Genomic DNA, 18,420 nt, shown 5'->3' on the forward strand with positions numbered 1-18,420 from the left:
TTCTCCACTGTTGCAAATCATTTGGCCATTAAATGTGCCCCATGGCAATCTGGGGCTTTAGAGGGTGTCCACAGGAACAGGACCCTGGATGGTGGACCACAGCGGAAGTCTAGTGGGTGTGGCTGTTCTGTGAAGGCAGTATGACTGGGGAAGAAGCAGTCCCCCACATCCACCGCCTCCAGAGGGGCAGAGACTTCCGAGCTGGGAGACCCTCTGCCTCTGAGGCCCATGATGATCTTCTAGGACCACTCCACCACCTTGATCCTTTAGTTCTTTGGTTACTCAAAGACATAACACGGACCAGGTATTACAGGCCCTTCACATGCGTGCTCAGTCACTCAGTCGTGTCTGACTCTTTGCGACCCCATGGACTGCAGCCTGCCAGGCTCCTCTGTCCGTGGGATTCTCCAGGCAAGAATACTGGAGTGGGTTGCCGTGCCCTCCTCCAGGGGTCTTCCCCACCCAGGGATGGAACCAACATCTGTTATGCCTCCTGCACTGGAAGGCGGGTTCTTGACCACGAGCGCCACCTGGGAAGCCCAGGCCCTCACAGAACTGAGCACAGCAGAGTCCAGATGTCACTGTTTTCTCAGTCTTCTTTAACCTAGTATTCTTACGCATGAAAACCAAGGTGTAAATCACCCAGATGCCATAAAAGGTGGGGGGGAAGCACACTCACATACACACAAATTGAGGGAGATTTGTACAAGCTGACACGTTTCACTGTGGTGAGTGAAGGCTGTGGGAGCTGAGTGCATGTAGGCGCTCCGGCTTCTGGAAGAGGTGCGGGGAGGTCTTTCCTGTCCCAGCGGGAATCATTTCCTTCGCTTCAGCCTGCCCTCCTCAGAACCTTGACAGCAAACCAGTCGCCTCTGTCCCCAGAGTGTGTTCACTTTCAATGCCCCAGGGACAACCTTAATCCTGAGAAGAATCTACCACAGTTTTAGTTCTCTATTCCAGTTCTCCTCACAGCAGTCTGTGCTTCAAAGCACGCCCCAAACAAAACATACCACCCGTTTCCTGAACGAAGGCTCAGCCAGGCGGCATTATGGCCCCGCGCTCTCCTAGGACAGCCCCAGTTGACAACAGGGGATACCTGAGACCCTTCTCTGCATGGGTCTCTAGAAGGACCTCAAAGTCCCAAACCGCCCAAGACTAAAGAAGCTTCTCAATGGCTGGAGAGACCTGGTTCCCTTTCCTGCACTGTGTGACCTTGGGCTAGTCACCTGATTATCGTGAGGCTTATTCTGTTCATGTGGTCAGTTTAAGTACAACAGAAACCCCTGTGGAGGTTTCTGTGGTGATTAGCTGTGAGATACACGGCACAAGTAAAGTCCTGGTGCGTGCTGCAACTTGGACCAGCCTTGAAAACGTCGTGCTGAGTGACAGACATCAGGTACAGAGACCACACACTCTGATGCCGTTCATATGAAGGTGCAGAGGAGAGAAATTTGTACCGACAGCGACTAGATTAGTGGCTGCTCGGGGCTGGAGGGAGAGGAGGGGCCCAGCGTTTCTTCTGCCGTGAGAAAAATGTCGTGAGGCTGACTGTGGCGGCGGCTGCACAGAGTTAAGAAACGAAAAACTGCGAACTGTACAGGTTAAATGGGTGAGTTTTAAATATATGAATTATATTTCAACAAAGCTGTCCTTAAAACAGTCCTTAGCACAATGCCAGCCACGTATTTAATATTTGAAGAATGTCAGCCATTATCATTTATTAATTCATTCAAAAGGTATTTGTTTAGTTTCTAATATAATTCTGGCACTTCTAATATAACTCAGTTCTCCTTGTTCTTCTTATCATTTGTGTATCATTTTTACATGTTTTGAAATTTTGCATGTCTGTGAAATATGCAAAGATGTTAATAATGCAGGAAAAGTAAAGTTTGACTAAATTGCCTCATTAAAAAGATAAAATTAATTTAGGTGAATAAGTTGTTTTAGATGTAAAGTTTTTACCTGAGAAGTAGTCACTAAAACCTTGGAACCTTATAGGCATCTTAAGAATACCAACAAAATAAAGTCTTAATTTATTCAGAACTAGAGTTAATTTATTTATAGTCAACTTGGAAAGTTTTCTAAATGAGAAATACATAATTTAGTGACAGCAGAGCAATTCTGTTTCTGCAGATTCGAGCATTTCAGATTTAAGAAACACAGAAATGAAATGCTGCATTCACTGGTTTAAGCCCAACAACAAACAAACAAAATCTAAAAGCCATTTCTGAATCTCAGAAGACATAAGACAATTATTCTAAGTAGCTCTGTGAATGCCATCACCCCTACTATATTTTCCATGGCTTGCATAAAATAATCAAATTCTACTTCTTTTGGCCTTTCTCTCCACCTTCAATCACGCTCATGTCTTCCACCAAAGACTGCAGGTAGTGGATAAAATAATAGATTTGCAACCAAAAATGAAAGAAAAGAGAAGGAAAAAAAGGGCTGTAAAAATCTATCTCCAAATGAGAAATTCTTTCACAAAAAAGCATTTGCATGTACTTTGGCAAGTGCAGAGATTTAAATGGTGTTGGGCTATGCCAAGCTGGCATGCATGCTCGCTCAAAGCTGGTTGTTTTAACCATAATTGGGACCCTGAGCACAAAAGAGAACAAAGAAGCAAACTAAAAAGACAAAGCAGCCAGCCGCCAGCTTGCCCCCAGTGAATCCTAACTCTATTTTTTATTTCAGATCAGATAGGCGGCTCACTAGAGAGCTCCCTCGACTTTCCAGTAAATTCTCGGAAACCAGGGCCAAATGCAAAGCATTTGAAGGCACCTGTAAAATCCAGTTTCTCCTAGAAATTCACTGACACCTTGGTTGCTGGGGCCAGAACCCAGATGAAAAAGTACATCTGTGCTGATAAAAGATTTTCATTCTAAAATAATGCTCTCCAAGTGTCCTCTCTTTATAAACACTCCGTGGGTCCCTTCACACTGTTTTCTAAACCACCAACAACCATTGAAAAAAAGGAGGAAAATTCCCCTAAAAATATGGTATCCCAGGAAATAATTTCTTCCTTATAGACATATTCAGAATTCCTTCCCAGGCAGATTCTGAAGCAAAACAAAGAAACCAAGCAGACAGAAGTGAGAATCAACTCAAGGTCAAGGGACAAACTGCTCCTGAGGATCACACTCATTTCTTTTCTCCTTGAACACATGGCCAACTTACTTAGCCTGCTATACTAACAACAGAGTAAACTCAAATCACTTATATTCTTTAATAATGATAATAATAATAGGAATCACAAGTGAGCTTTGGCTTCTAGTAAGACAAATATTTTTGATTAATTTTCCGTGTTACTGATACAACTATGTCCCTGTAAACAGTACTACGTTTATCCTAATACACTTGTCAGGAAGTCTTTTTTGAAGTATGTTGTTGTTGTTTAGTCCAACAATCACATTGTCCATGAGATTTCCCAGGCAAGAATTCTGGAGTTGGTTACCATTTCCTTCTTCAGCGGCTCTTCCCCACCCAGGGATCAAACCTGTGTTTCCTGAATTGCCATGAGGGTTTTGTTTTGTTTTGTTTTGTTTTGTTTTTTACCACTAAGCCACCATGGAAGCCCCTTATTGAAGTGTTGCTATTGTGTCGCTTAGTCGTGTCTGACTCTTTGCAACTCCAAGGACTGTAGCCTGCCAGGCTCCTCTGTTCATGGGGTTCTCCCAGCAAGAATACTGAAGTGGGTTGCCATTTCCTTCTCCACTTATTGAAGTATAGTTGATGCATAATATACAGCTGTACATTATAATGATTTACGATTTTTTTTAGATTATATTCCATTTACAGTTACTAATAAATATTTGCTATATCCCCTGTCTTGTACAAGATTCTTGACAAGTGCCTTCTTCCTATGGTTTTAACTTTATGATAGCTTGCTAGCTCAACTCAACCTTAAGTTTCTTGAGAAAAGTGACTGCTTTTTGTTACTTATGTGTTTTCATTCCCGCTTCCCTCACACAGTGCTTGGCACATAGTGTGGCTTCAGAAATTGCTTCTGAAATATCTGAGTTACTGATATATAGTTGGTATAATTTTAAGGCAACTTCTCTCAAAAAATGTTACCTTAAAACCATTAAAAATTTCCATTGATTGATGCCCAAATTATAATTGATAAAGGCTCTTCACTGTGCTTCCCCCTCTCAGGAGGTTTTGAAAGCTGTTGGGAAAGACCTTGATGCTGGGAAAGATTGAAGGCAAAAGGAGAAGAGGGCAGCAAAGGATAAAATGGTTGGATGGCATCACCAACTCAATGGACATGAACTTGGGCAAACTCCAGGAGATAGTGAGGTACAGGCAGGCCTGGCATGCTGCAGTCCACGGGGTCGCAAAGAGTTGGACATGACTTAGAGGCTGAATAATAACAACAGGAAGAGGGAAAGTCATTCATGGTCATTTTATTCCATTTTGGCAAAACATTTCCTGTTACTTTGGGGACTGTAATGTGATGAGAATATCTAGCTGGTTGACTACCATCCCTTCAATTGCCCACTATTTCCGTTTTACTCCCAGATCCATTTTACTCCCAGAACCCTGCCATCAAGGGACCCCAGAATGGTGGATAAATATGCAGATACAGGCCTTTCCTCTTTGCTTGCAGTCCAAGGCGCTGACAGGGAGCCTGGCGTCAGGATGGAATGCATGCCCTGGGCTCCTGACAATTGCTGGATCCACGCTCTGTCTCTCTCTTTCACATGCTTCATTCTTTGCTTTCTGTTAAGGATATGTATTGACTTTGCGGAACACTGCAGTGAGCTGTAAATGATGCATTTAATGAAAAATCCTTGCCCAGCACTTTGAAAGAGAACACAACAATGTCGGGCGATCATTGCTGGGCAGTGATGGGTGTTGTAATATCACATTCATCTGTTTCACCGGCAAAAGAGACACGCTGATTGGCAATATTTCAAGGGTATGTAGTAAGAAAACATCAACTGATATTTTAATCGTATTCATTATTTGCTGTTTCTCCTCTCCCTATCATGGTAATCTTTGATTCTTTAAAGATCGGGGACTTTTATTTCCGTCTTAGCTGCGCTGAAGTTGTGTGGGCAGTCTGATTCGATGCCAGCACCCGCTAAGAGATGATGATGCTGGGCACGGAAGGTGGGGAGGGGTTCGTGGCGAAAGTCCGGAGCTTGCCTTGGTCTTGCTCGGCAGACGAAGTGCAGCAGTTTTTCTTCGGACTGCAAAATTCAAAATGGGGCTCAAGGTATTCGTTTCATCTACACCAGAGAAGGCAGACCGAGTGGCAAGGCTTTTGTTGAACTCGAATCAGAGGATGAAGTCAAAGTGGCCCTGAAAAAAGACAGAGAAACTATGGGACCCAGATATATTGAAGTATTCAAGTCAAACAATGCTGACATGGATTGGGTGCTAGAGCATACTGGTCCAAATAGTCCTGACACGGCCAATGATGGCTTTGTACGGCTTAGTGGACTCCCCTTTGGATGCAGCAAGGAAGAAATGGTTCAGCTCTTCGCAGGGTTGGAAATCGTACCAAATGGGATAACATTGCCAGTGGACTTCCAGGGGAGGAGTACCGGGGAGGCCTTCGTGTGGTTTGCTTCACAGGAAATAGCTGAAATGGCTCTAAATAAACACAAGGAAAGAATAGGGCGCAGGTACATGGGAATCTTTAAGAGCAGTCGAGCTGAAGTTAGAAGTCACTGTGACCCACCATGAAAACCTATGGCCGTGGTGCGGCCAGGTCCCTATGACAGACCTGGGGCTGGCAGAGGGCATCACAGCATGGAAGAGGAGCTGGCTTTGGAAGGACGAGGCGTGGTGCTTACGGTGGAGGTTATGGAGGCTATGATCATTATAATGGCTATAATGATGGCTACGGATTTGGGTCAGGTAGATTTGGAAGAGACCTCAATTACTGTTTTTCAGGAACGCCAGATCACAGACATGGGGATGGGGCACTGTGGAACAGGACACGACAGGACACTCTGCACACATGTGGGGACCACCTCACAGAGCTCCCGAGAATGGCACTTAGAAGTCTTTTTCACCACTCAACCCTGTGAGAGAACATACTGAAACTGGTCCTGATGGCAGAGTAACTGGTGAAGCAGATGTCGAGTTTGCAACCCATGAAGATGCTGTGGCAGCTACATCAAAAGACAAAGCAAATATGCAACCACATATGCAGAACTCTTGATTCTACAGCAGGAGCAAGCGGTGGTGCTTACGCAAACCAGTCCAGTTATGGCGGCCCGGCCAGCCGGCAGCTGAGCGGTGCTTATGGAGGCGGCTGTGGTGGCCAGAGCAGCATAAGTGAATATGACCAAGCTGTACAGGAAATCCAGTGATTTTCAATCAAACATTGGATAGGCACCTACTGCAGTAGTGGAAGCCGAGTGTCTGGGGGAGTGAACGGATGGGAGGGACGTCCAGCACGTCCAGTGTGAGTGGTGGATGGGGACTGTAACTGATCCTGATCACTGACCTTGGTCAACATCTTTAAAAGAAAAACTTATGGTTTAGCTGTTTTGTAATCAAGCTTGTGATTTATGCTTACTCTAAGTGGAAATCAGGATTGTTTTAAAGACTTCAGGTTCGGTATTTTTAAACACACATTCATCTAGGATGTAACAACCAGGTTCAGTAAGCTATTACTGTGAAACAATTTTCAGCTTTTCTCAAGTTAGTTCTGTTGTAGGGTGTACTTGAGCAGTAAGTGTATTTGGGTTAAAGCTGTTGAATTATGTTACACGTTGCTCTTACCTTATATTACATCGAAGCCTGTCTGGATGCATGTTGAAAGACATGCTTTTCTGTAGAACTCAACATAGGAGTTGTGTCTACTAAAAGTGAAACATTTGGCATGTTTGTTAATTCTAGTTCAATTTAATACCCTCTATGGCACGTAAGCTTAAGCTTTTTTTTTAAGTTATTGGGGGAAATTTGATATGCAATACCAATACTTTAGCATTCTGGTTTTGGTGTTTGTATGAAATTCTGAGGCCTTGATTTAAATGTTTCACTGTATTGTGATTTTTCTTTTAGGTGAAACTTGTCAAATAAATCTTCTTTTAGAAAAAAAAAAAAAAAGATCAGTGACTTTTGTCTGAATGTCCCAAATCCCATACTCTGAAAAGACGCACTAAAGGATTTTGAGTGACTAACTCTTTTCGAGGAATTATATTAAAATTTTGATTTCCACGGAGCTCTGTCGTTATTGCTACCGTCCTTGCATTTCAAAATCAAACTTCAGGTTATTGAAAAGACTTATGTTTCTTCCAGTTTCTCTTTTTTTCTTTCTTTCTATTTCTCTCTTAAAACAGAAACAAAATAAACAGGACTTGCTTGAACAATTCCAGAAAGAACCATGTGAGTGACAAAGTCCAACTGAAATAGGCACCTGACGTTGCCGGAGAATCTGCCCGGCAGATCCAGGTCTGAAGGAGTCTCCAGGCGGCCCGGCTCCGGCCCGCCCTGCCCCCGGCCCCCGTGGTTCACAGCCGTTCACCCCAGCGCTGCTGCTGGACTTCCTATCGTGCGCGATGAGCACACACAGTGCCCGGCACACTGGGCACGCATTTCCCGCGGTAGCCCGACCGGCAGCCACCAGCTGGTATGTTAAGAGAGGCCTCCCTTCCTGACCAGGCCTGGGACCAGAGCAACGGGCGCAGGAACAACGGCCGCAGGCCGCGCCTCTCGGTCCGCATCCTGGTGAGCCGAGCTCGGGGGCTTGGGGAGAAGCGCTGGCTCCGAGGCGACAGCCGGCGGGCGCACGAGCCTGCCCGCCCCGCCGGAGCAGGCTGCCCCCGCGCTCCCCGGAGCTCACCTCGTGCCCACCCAGCCTGAGGCTCACCGTCCTGGAGACGGCAGCGTCCTGTGCTGTTCAGCTTCCAACTGCTTCCTCTTCTTAACAGTCCGTCCAAACTGCAGCCCATTATCTGTTCTTAATTGATGTTACCGTTCACTCTATTAATTAAGGAACATGCTTTCTCATGGGCTTTTTTTTTTTTTTTACATAATCCAACCAGTAGAGCGCGTTTCCAAGTGAAGACAAAAATATTCTCTACATGGTACGTAAAGATTTGGCCAATTTTGAAAGGGGAAAAAAATTAGTCAACTGTGGCCTGGGTGTCGCCGACATGAAATAAATGCTTGACAGGATTCTGTGTTGTTTGTTACCTTGGCTTGACATAGATGGAGTATGAGCTACAGAAACGGTCACTCATTTTTTTATATTTATGTCTAACTTTGACAGGTTTCCTAGAGTCTCCTGAGTGGCATGCTGCATCTCCAGCCAGACTAGAGCATGGCTGGGTCTCCAGAGAAACCTAATTAAATTTGTGGTTAAAAATAGTTTTAAGTGTATATAACTGTAGAAATGTTATCATGTGGAGATCCATACAGGATGACTAGGATCCTATTGCATTCAAATGTTAGACATTTCCTCATGTTTATAAGGGTTTTTTTTTTTTAATTTAAATGATTCCCTTTATTTCCTATCACTGGATAAATTATAAAATAATTCATCTATAACTTATAGATTTGTATTTTCCCAAGAACTGTAGGCTGCATCAGATTCTCACAAACTCAATATGCTTATGTTCCATGTTATTGAAGTCATCACTTGTTCTATCTATACTTTTCTATTTGCTTAATCCATCTTATTAGTACTCTCGGACTCTAATACATCACACATGGATACTCATTCCGTCGTGCCCGACATTTTGTGGCTCTATGAACTGTAGCCCGCCAGGCTCCTCTGGCCATGGAATTCTCTAGGCAAGATCCTGCGGTGCGTAGCATTTCCTGCTCCAAAATCACACATAGTCTTCCACATTCAAGCTGTACTGGGCTAAAGAGGCCACCTCAGATCTTGTTTTCATGGACTTTCTCTCTAAACAGAGCCTTCTTTTGCTCACTTCTGCTTGCCTCCTCTCTCCCTGACAACTCGTCCTGCTTGACTTGAAAAATATGTTGCTGTGTGACGCTGGGGAGAAGGGATGTTGTCACTTCCTCCTGACACTTTTCCCGGGTGAATGGATCTCCTCAGGAGCATGAGCGCGGCTTCCGGTAGAAGCCTGCTGTGTGAAACACTGTCTACGGCTCCCACGCTTTGACCCCGCTCATCTATTTCCTCAAGCTTTTTAAGGACGATTTGAATGTGCTCACTCTAAATCCTTCAATTTCTATTTTGTAAGTTCAAACATTCTTTGACACATCTTTATGAAACGTTGCTGGCTTTCCCTGTAAGATGTTCAGCCTTTATCTCCCTGCTCCATTGTCTCCCTCGCCAAGTCCCTCGGGTTGCCCGTCTCTTCCAGCTTTCCAGAACATCTGTTCTTCTGCAGACATTCCTTTTTGCGGACAAGTAAAATAAAAGTGCACCCCACGGTTATCACATTCCACTCCCCGAACAGAGAATTGTACAGAATCCAGTAACATCTCACCACTAGTTAAAGCCTGCAGCAAAACAAGTCATTAATTTGCCCAGAGTTCCCACAGAGCTCAACAGAAAATTTTCAACTAATAAAACTAAATATGTGTTTTCTAATAATTGCTTATCAATGTCCAATATTTATTTTTTTCTACATCTTTATTTCCATTTCTCTTTGGCCTCTTGTATCACTCTAAACACGTTTTTCTGGAACTCTCTTGCTTTTTCCATGATCCAGTGGATATTGGCATTTTGATCTCTGGTTCCTCTGCCTTTTCTAAAACCAGCTTGAACATCAGGAAGTTCACGGTTCACGTATTACTGAAGCCTGGCTTGGAGAATTTTGAGCATTACTTTACTAGCATGTGAGATGAGTGCAATTGTGCAGTAGTTTGAGCATTCTTTGGCATTGCCTTTCTTTGGGATTGGAATGAAAACTGACCTTTTCCAGTCCTGTGACCACTGCTGAGTTTTCCAAATTTGCTGGCATGTTGAGTGCAGCACTTTCACAGCATCATCTTTCAGGATCTGAAATAGCTCAACTGGAATTCCATCACCTCCACTAGCTTTTTTCATAGTGATGCTTTCTAAGGCCCACTTGACTTCACATTTCAGGATGTCTGGCTCTAGGTGAGTGATCACACCATCGTGATTATCTGAGTCATGAAGATCTTTTTTGTACAGTTCTTCTGTGTATTCTTGCCACCTCTTCTTAATATCTTCTGCTTCTGTTAGGTCCATACCATTTCTGTCCTTTATCGAGCCCATCTTTGCATGAAATGTCCCCGTGGTATCTCTAATTTTCTTGAAGAGATCTCTAGTCTTTCCCATTCTGTTGTTTTCCTCTATTTCTTTGCATTGATCGCTGAGGAAGGCTTTCTTATCTCTTCTTGCTATTCTTTGGAACTCTGCATTCAGATGCTTATATCTTTCCTTTTCTCCTTTGCTTTTCACTTCTCTTCTTTTCACAGCTATTTGTAAGGCCTCCCCAGACAGCCATTTTGCTTTTTTGCATTTCTTTTCCATGGGGATGGTCTTGATCCATCTCCTGTACAATGTCACAAACCTCATTCCATAGTTCATCAGGCACTCTATCTATCAGATCTAGGCCCTTAAATCTATTTCTCACTTCCACTGTATAATCATAAGGGATTTGATTTAGGTCATACCTGAATGGTCTAGTGGTTTCCCCTACTTTCTTCAATTTAAGTCTGAATTTGGCAATAAGGAGTTCATGATCTGAGCCACAGTCAGCTCCTGGTCTTGTTTTTGTTGACTGTATAGAGCTTCTCCATCTTTGGCTGCAAAGAATATAATCAATCTGATTTCGGTGTTGACCATCTGGTGATGTCCATGTCTAGAGTCTTCTCTTGTGTTGTTGGAAGAGGGTGTTTGTTATAACCAGTGCATTTTCTTGGCAAAACTCTATCAGTCTTTGCCCTGCTTCATTCCGTATTCCAAGGCCAAATTTGCCTGTTACTCCAGGTGTTTCTTGACTTCCTACTTTTGCATTCCAGTCCCCTATAATGAAAAGGACATCTTTTTTGGGTGTTAGTTCTAAAAGGTCTTGTAGGTCTTCATAGAACTGTTCATCTTCAGCTTCTTCAGTGTTACTGGTTGGGGCACAGACTTGGATTACTGTGATATTGAATGGTTTGCCTTGGAAACAAACAGAGATCATTCTGTTATTTTTGAGATTGCATCCAAGCATTTCAGACTCTTTTGTTGACCATGATGGCTACTCCATCATGGGAAACATCCAGAAAAACATGTATTTCTGCTTTATTGACTATGCCAAAGCCTTTGACTGTGTGGATCACAATAAACTGTGGAAAATTCTGAAAGACATGGGAATACCAGACCACCTGACCTGCCTCTTGAGAAATCTGTGTGCAGGTCAGGAAGCAACAGTTAGAACTGGACATGGAACAACAGACTGGTTCCAAATAGGAAAAGGAGTACGTCAAGGCTATATATTGTCACTCTGCTTATTTAACTTCTATGCAGAGTACATCATGAGAAACGCTGGACTGGAAGAAACACAAGCTGGAATCAAGATTGCCAGGAGAAATATCAATAACCTCAGATATGCAGATGACACCACCCTTATGGCAGAAAGTGAAGAGGAACTCAAAAGCCTCTTGATGAAAGTGAAAGTGGAGAGTGAAAAAATTGGCTTAAAGCTCAACATTCAGAAAACGAAGATCATGGCATCTGGTCCCATCACTTCATGGGAAATAGCTGGGGAAACAGTGGAAACAGTGTCAGACTTTATTTTTGGGGGCTCCAAAATCACTGCAGATGGTGACTGCAGCCATGAAATTAAAAGACGCTTACTCCTTGGAAGGAAAGTTATGACCAACCTAGATAGCATATTCAAAAGCAGAGACATTACTTTGCCAACAAAGGTTCGTCTAGTCAAGGCTATGGTTTTTCCAGTGGTCATGTATGGATGTGAGAGTTGGACTGTGAAGAAAGCTGAGCACCGAAGAATTGATGCTTTTGAACTGTGGTGTTGGAGAAGACTCTTGCAAGTCCCTTGGACTGCAAGGAGATCCAACCAGTCCATTCTGAAGGAGATCAGCCCTGGGATTTCTTTGGAAGGAATGATGCTAAAGCTGAAACTCCAGTACTTTGGCCACCTCATGCAAAGAGTTGACTCATTGGAAAAGACTCTGATGCTGGGAGGGATTGGGGGCAGGAGGAGAAGGGGAGGACAGAGGATGAGATGGCTGGATGGCATCACTGACTCGATGGACGTGAGTCTGGGTGAACTCCGAGAGTTGGTGATGGACAGGGAGGCCTGGAGTGCTGCAATTCATGGGGTTGCAAAGAGTCGGACACGACTGAGTGACTGAACTGAACTGAACTGATCGCTCTAAACTGCATGTTCAAACTCTTAGTATCCTTGATCTTGTTGAATGAATTTTCAATACTTTCCATTTTCTTACAATTTTAGGATGTTTGCCTTTGTTTGAGGATCACATAGTCAGCATTTTTGGCATAATTCTTACATTTCATGTATTGACTCTTTTTTTCTTATTGCCAGTGGGACGTTGTCTGCATATGTTAATGTGGCATTTAGGTTACCCAATATTTCTTTTCCACCTTTAACGAGATAACTGGTTATCTCCCTGCTTTTTGCCTCTGAAAAAATATCTAAAATCCACAATATGGCAAGGGCTAAGACACACTTCTTACTCCTGTCATTTTTTCTCTCTCCACCATTGAGAGTAAAGATGGATGTCTTTCATTTCTGTGTAGACTCTTCATACATTACAGCAACTTGGCTGGCACACAGCTTTGAATCATCTTAAAGAAAAACTGTGCTTGCTAGATCCAAAAGTTGTTCTCAGTCTAAACCTAACAAAATCCCCTCCTTTGGCACCTTCCTTTCTTTTTGTTTTTTTTTCCCCTAAGACCAGCATCAGTCATCTGACTGCCACCACGTAAACGAGATCTGGAGAAGTGCTTAGAAACCTGTTTAACACTTGCTAGTACTGCCAAGCTTTCCAGCAGGCAGAATTCTCCCACAGATTCCATGTAATCAGCATTGGAAATATCAATGAAATCACATTTTACTACCTGCCTTCTCCTCCTTCTCTCTACAGATCATCTCACTTCCCTCACCACGTGCCATGAAGAGCATTGAATATTTTGTTCACCTCAGCTTCCAAAATGCAGAAAGAAACCATCTAAGTTAGAAATGCTTGCTATGCCTAAGAACTTGATCGCATTGCTAACTTGGAGCTGAAAGTAAGTGATATTTCAAAAGATGCTATCAATGTTCTTTGCAGAACTGTCTCAGTGACAGGAAACTAACTGGCTTCCTTTGAAACACACACACAAACACTTCACACACCCAGACCCTCTTAGTTCATTCTCCCTTGGTGATTATGCCTGTCCTCTCAGCCTGAGTATCTGAGTTTAACTTTATAAAGTGAGCTGGGTTTACCCAGTGAAAATAGTCAGATGATCAGGAAAATCCCCAAGAGCAGCGCCTCTCAAGGAACCTGAGTTGGGACAACAAGGTCCAGCGGACGCTGCCCTCACGGAGACCCTACTTTGTCTCTACTCTCGGAGACCCAACATTTCTTTGCCACGAACTGCTTTACTTCTTTAGTCTTTCTTCCGTCATTTCTCCACCACCTTTCATCTCAAAGCGTAGCTCTTCATGCTCTAAAAACAGTTCTTAAAAGTACTCCATTGTTCACATTACTAACTCTTTCAGCCCCATTTAATCTATCTGTTTTCCTCTCCAGTCGAGCACCCCTTCCCTGCTTGCAAATCAGATGGAGCTGCCATTGCTCGACTTCTTTTCTTTATCAGCTTCATCCTGTATATAAATCTTCCTTTATTGCTCTTTGATTTGTTATTCATGCTCCAATTTCCTCATTGTTTTTCTATACAAATAAATTTCTTCTTTGAAAGCCTTTAATCTCATCCCCCATCTTGCAAACATTCTCTCTTGCTGAATGAAGACATTCCCACCCTTCCATGATTTTTTAAATAGAGTTTCAGCTTTTACATATTCTGAAGTGAACTTATTCCTCCACCACAGATATTAACTAAATTTTCCTGATTCTTCTAATTAACTTGACTTTTATCTTTAAAAGGACAATGCATTATTCATTCAGAGGTTAGGAAACTGTTTTCCAAAAAACATTTATTTACCATCTCTGTCTAGTAAACTCTGTACTAGATTTTTGAACTAGACAGATGATGGAGAGACCTGTCACATTTACTGTGGAGCTAGATGAGCCAAGAAACAACTGCCTCCCATGAAACATGTACCTCTAGGGAGGCTGGCCCAAGAGGTGTCCATTGATAAGAAGGGATCAGAGACTTCCCCAAATAAAAGGAAGTGAAATGTTGAAAATGGAGCTGAACTCTGCTCATTAGCAAACTGCAGAGAGAGCGGTAAAGTGGACAGGAGAGGGCAATCATTGGCTTAACTCTATTTCCAAATGTAATTCCAAATTCCAGCCCATTCCTGGCCAGACACTTAATCCTCTTGACAAGTGTTTTCAAACCACACGTCCGGTTTCTTACTCTGCAAGAACACCCACGGTTAACCTGCCCCATTCCACACCTCTCTTGGCACTGCCTCCAGCAGACAGCGTCACTGACTTCCCACCTTCCTGAGTTATTTGTCCTTCAGATGCTACAAAGGCACGGATGACTTTTCTTAGGTTCCCAGCTTCCTCCCCGCTCCTCCTGTTTCTCTCCTTTATTCTTACCTCAAGGATTGGGGTCCCATGTTCTGCAGATTAATCACCTTCACCTTGGGTCTCCCTGTTGATGACAGACAAAGGACTCTCCTCTCCTTTCTCCTCTGCAGACCCATGCTTTCTAGAGCAGTGGATTCTTAGCTCTTTTGTTCAGCAGGGTTTCTCCTACCGTCACTGCCCTGGACAGCTCTTCTGGCTCCTCTCTGCAGTACTCGCTGCCCTTCCCCAATCTGGCTTCCCTCCCCGTCAACCCCTTGTTCCTTTCCCGTCTTCTCTGTGGCCCCTCATCCTATCTTGCCTTCCACCTCTAGGTGGCGCGGCTGCACCGGGAAGGGCAGGGGGCAGGAGCTCTAGTCCTTTAAGGTCTCATTCCAGAGGGTCCTCCCAGAGGGCCCTCCCAAACGGCCACAGACTCGCCCTTCTTCCTCACGCAGACTCTAAGCCTTCCATATAAAGAATCATCACTGGGTCCTTGTTTGCCACACCTGAAAGACTTCTGCTAACAGCATATTTACTGGGATAATTTCTTAAACTGTACCCGTAATCCATTTGTCTTTGGACTCCGGTAAAATTAGTTAAGCTCAGTAAATTTCACTGTCCTTGTCTATGGGGGTAGTAATAGTAGCTACCTTAAATTGTGATGATGCAATTTAAATATGTATACAAATGTTAGGTACCGTCTCAGTCCCATAGGAAACAAGCAAAAAATGCCAGACCAAGATATTATTAGATGTGGAAACAATGGAAACAGTGACAGACTTTATTTTTGGGGGCTCCAAAATCACTGCAGATGGTGACTGCAGCCATGAAATTAAAAGACGCTTACTCCTTGGAAGGAAAGCTATGACCAACCTAGACAGCATATTAAAAAGCAGAGACATTACTTTGCCAACAAAGGTCCGTCTAATCAAGGCTATGCTTTTTCCAGTAGTCACGTATGGATGTGAACGTTGGACCATAAAGAAAGCTGAGCACCGAAGAATTGATGCTTTTGAACTGTGGTGTTGGAGAAGACTCTTGAGAGTCCCTTGGACTGCAAGGAGATCCAAGCAGTCCATCCTAATGAAAATCAGTCCTAAATATTCATTGGAAAGACTGACGTTGAAGCTGAAACTCCAATCCTTTGGCCACCTGATGTGAAGAGCTGACTCATTGGAAAAGACCCTGATGCTGGGAAAGATTGAAGGTGGGAGAAGTGGACGACAGAGGATGAGATGGCTGGATGGCATCACTGACTCAGTGGACATGAGTTTGAGTGAACTCTGGGAGTTGGTGATGGACAGGGAAGCCTGGCGTGCTTCAGTCCATGGGGTCGCAAAGAGTCAGACACGACTGAACTGAACTGAGCTGAGCTGAGATGGTATTATCATTGGTGTCATCATCAGCTCTGTCACACACCAACTACAGTCTTTCTTTGTTAAGTGAAAATTCCTGGAATGTCAGTCTAATTCCATCTTCCCTGAGTTTTGGTTCCCTGTCCCCAAATACTCTTTTTGTTTTCCAAAAATATCTCCATCCCCAAAGAAGCCCCAATTGCTCCTAGTGTTTTATTTCTGGAAAGAATGGTGAGAATTTTTAGTCCTAAACATGCTAAGTAAAATCACAACAAATTTCTCCTGAGTCCTGTCCCTTTTTCTCCTATAAGATCTCCAAAATAAATCTATTTTCTTTATTTATCTAAAGTTCACATTGAACTTCTTATGGGGAAAAATTTGGTTTATTGAAAAATATTTCCCTTGGATTGAGGGAATTGAGCTCATAGGGTACCTAGCCATATAACCTTTCTTTGGACAGCTGTTCCCACCCCTTGTTCAAAGAATTCTTGCAACAAATGTGCCTTTGATGCCATCTTTATGGTGCTCCCTTCCTCTTTCACAAACTGCCCAGATTTTCCTTATTTCTCTATTATATTCCTTTCTATCTATATGAGAAGCAAAATAGAGTAACCGTTAGGACTGCAATCATTCCCTTTTCCTCATCACCCTTCTTCACCCTCACCCAGCTTTTCAACTTTCTGCTGTCTCCTTCTCATCAAGCTCCCGCTGTAATGGACTCCAACCTGGCTACAATGTCATACCCAGAAGCGTATGTTCCAAAATAGGGCATTCACGCAGATAACTGAGCCCAGGAAGTTGTAAGAATCAGACCCACCCAGAGCTGTAACAGACTATGTCTACTTCTTGGGCCTCTTTTGCAATTTTAGTAATGTCTACAACCTCTTTCCGGGAGAACCCTCAGGTAAAACTGTTTTGAGCTCCTGACCACACTGGGAGATAGTTTTATCAGATGTTAGACTCATAGATGAGAAAGTGCAATCAAAAGAAATGAAGAACATGCCTAAGGTCTACTGAATGATAGAAAAAGCAATAAATTCATGATCCCACAACTTTTCCTATAAAAAAAAAAGGGAGCATTTTTCAAGTATTTTCAACAGGACAGCTCAGTGCACATCGGCCTCATGTGAAAAACAAATTTCATTCTTTTGTCTTCCTCCCCTCTGTTATTCCACAATGACAAAGCTTGCTCCTCCTTCCAAGAGCAAGAATCAGACTGATTGGTTCTGTAAAGTTGATTTGGTTCATGAATCCGCATGAAAAAGAGAAACGCCCGCTATGCACATCAACAGGAAAGATGGTGTGACTTTGGGCAGGTTCTTTAGATCCTCTGCGTGCCTCGGTGCTGAGCTGCCTCAGTCGTGTCCGATTATTTGTGACCCCATGGACTGTAGCCCACCAGGCTCCTCTGTCCATGGGATTCTCCAGGCAAGAAGACTGGAGTGGGTTGCCATTTCTTCCTCCAGGGATTCGACCCTCTACATCCAAGTTTTCTCAGTAACAAAATAAGAGTGCTGAGTTTGACTGTTTCTAAGACCCCTCATGTTGAAACATTCTGTGATATTATTATTTTAATAATGATTCAAATAATACTGAAGAAAATATTTCAGTCTCCTTTCTTGACAAACATGATATTTAAAAAGCAGAGAAACATGTGTATAACTCACTTATTAATAATAATGGATCACCTTTAACATGCTTATCATGTGCCACTGCTAAATAATTTTTATGGATTATCTCCTTTAACCCTTGTAAGAATGCTATGTAGCTCTATTTATACCCATTTTACAGATGAGGAAATAAAGGCACAAGATTAAATAACTTGCTCAAGGTCACAGGCAAGTAGCTGAGCCAAGATTTAAACTCAGACAGTGAGACTTCAGGGGCAGCCACCACCACTTTCCACTGCTTTCACTGTCTTAATGCTCTTCAGTGAAAGAAAAATAATAATTAGCAGCTATTAATTTTTCAGATACAGCACTAATCCACTAAATCACGTACAACTTTGCCTTTACTAGGTTATCAATAAGCATTTCTAGAGCTGTTTCTGGCAATTATTTGTTGCATAAGAATTTCAGAATAATGTCAAGAATAACAAATAGTTTTTTACTTACAAAAGGGCTGGCAAATTGAGTTTCCTTCATCTGTAAACCTCTTCACATAAAATTAGTCATCCTATTCTATACCTTATTTTTAGGCTGCTTTATGTTCTCTTAACATTTGTGCAGTTGAATATCAAAAATCACAGCAATTTTATCTCTGAGGTGTTACCAGAAGTTCATGTTCAAATATTAATTGACAGTCCATGCTAATTTTAGGAATTAGTGCTTTTATAAATAACATGTACCTTGCCCAGTGTTTAAAGGATCTGTTATGAACAAGGAGTGATCATTATGCATGTGTATCATCCTGAGTGTCCATGTGAGTTGAACAGTGAATGTAT

The 18,420-nt window shown here is 42.9% G+C and overlaps 1 pseudogene; it reads left to right on the plus strand.

Moving 5' to 3' along the window:
• The first annotated feature begins 4,801 nt into the window (after window positions 1–4,801).
• LOC129635863 (heterogeneous nuclear ribonucleoprotein H-like) lies at window positions 4,802–6,948 on the plus strand (annotated as a pseudogene).
• The last annotated feature ends 11,472 nt before the right edge of the window (window positions 6,949–18,420 follow it).

Source organism: Bubalus kerabau, chromosome 21, assembly GCF_029407905.1.
Source record: "Bubalus kerabau isolate K-KA32 ecotype Philippines breed swamp buffalo chromosome 21, PCC_UOA_SB_1v2, whole genome shotgun sequence".
NCBI lineage: Eukaryota > Metazoa > Chordata > Mammalia > Artiodactyla > Bovidae > Bubalus > Bubalus kerabau.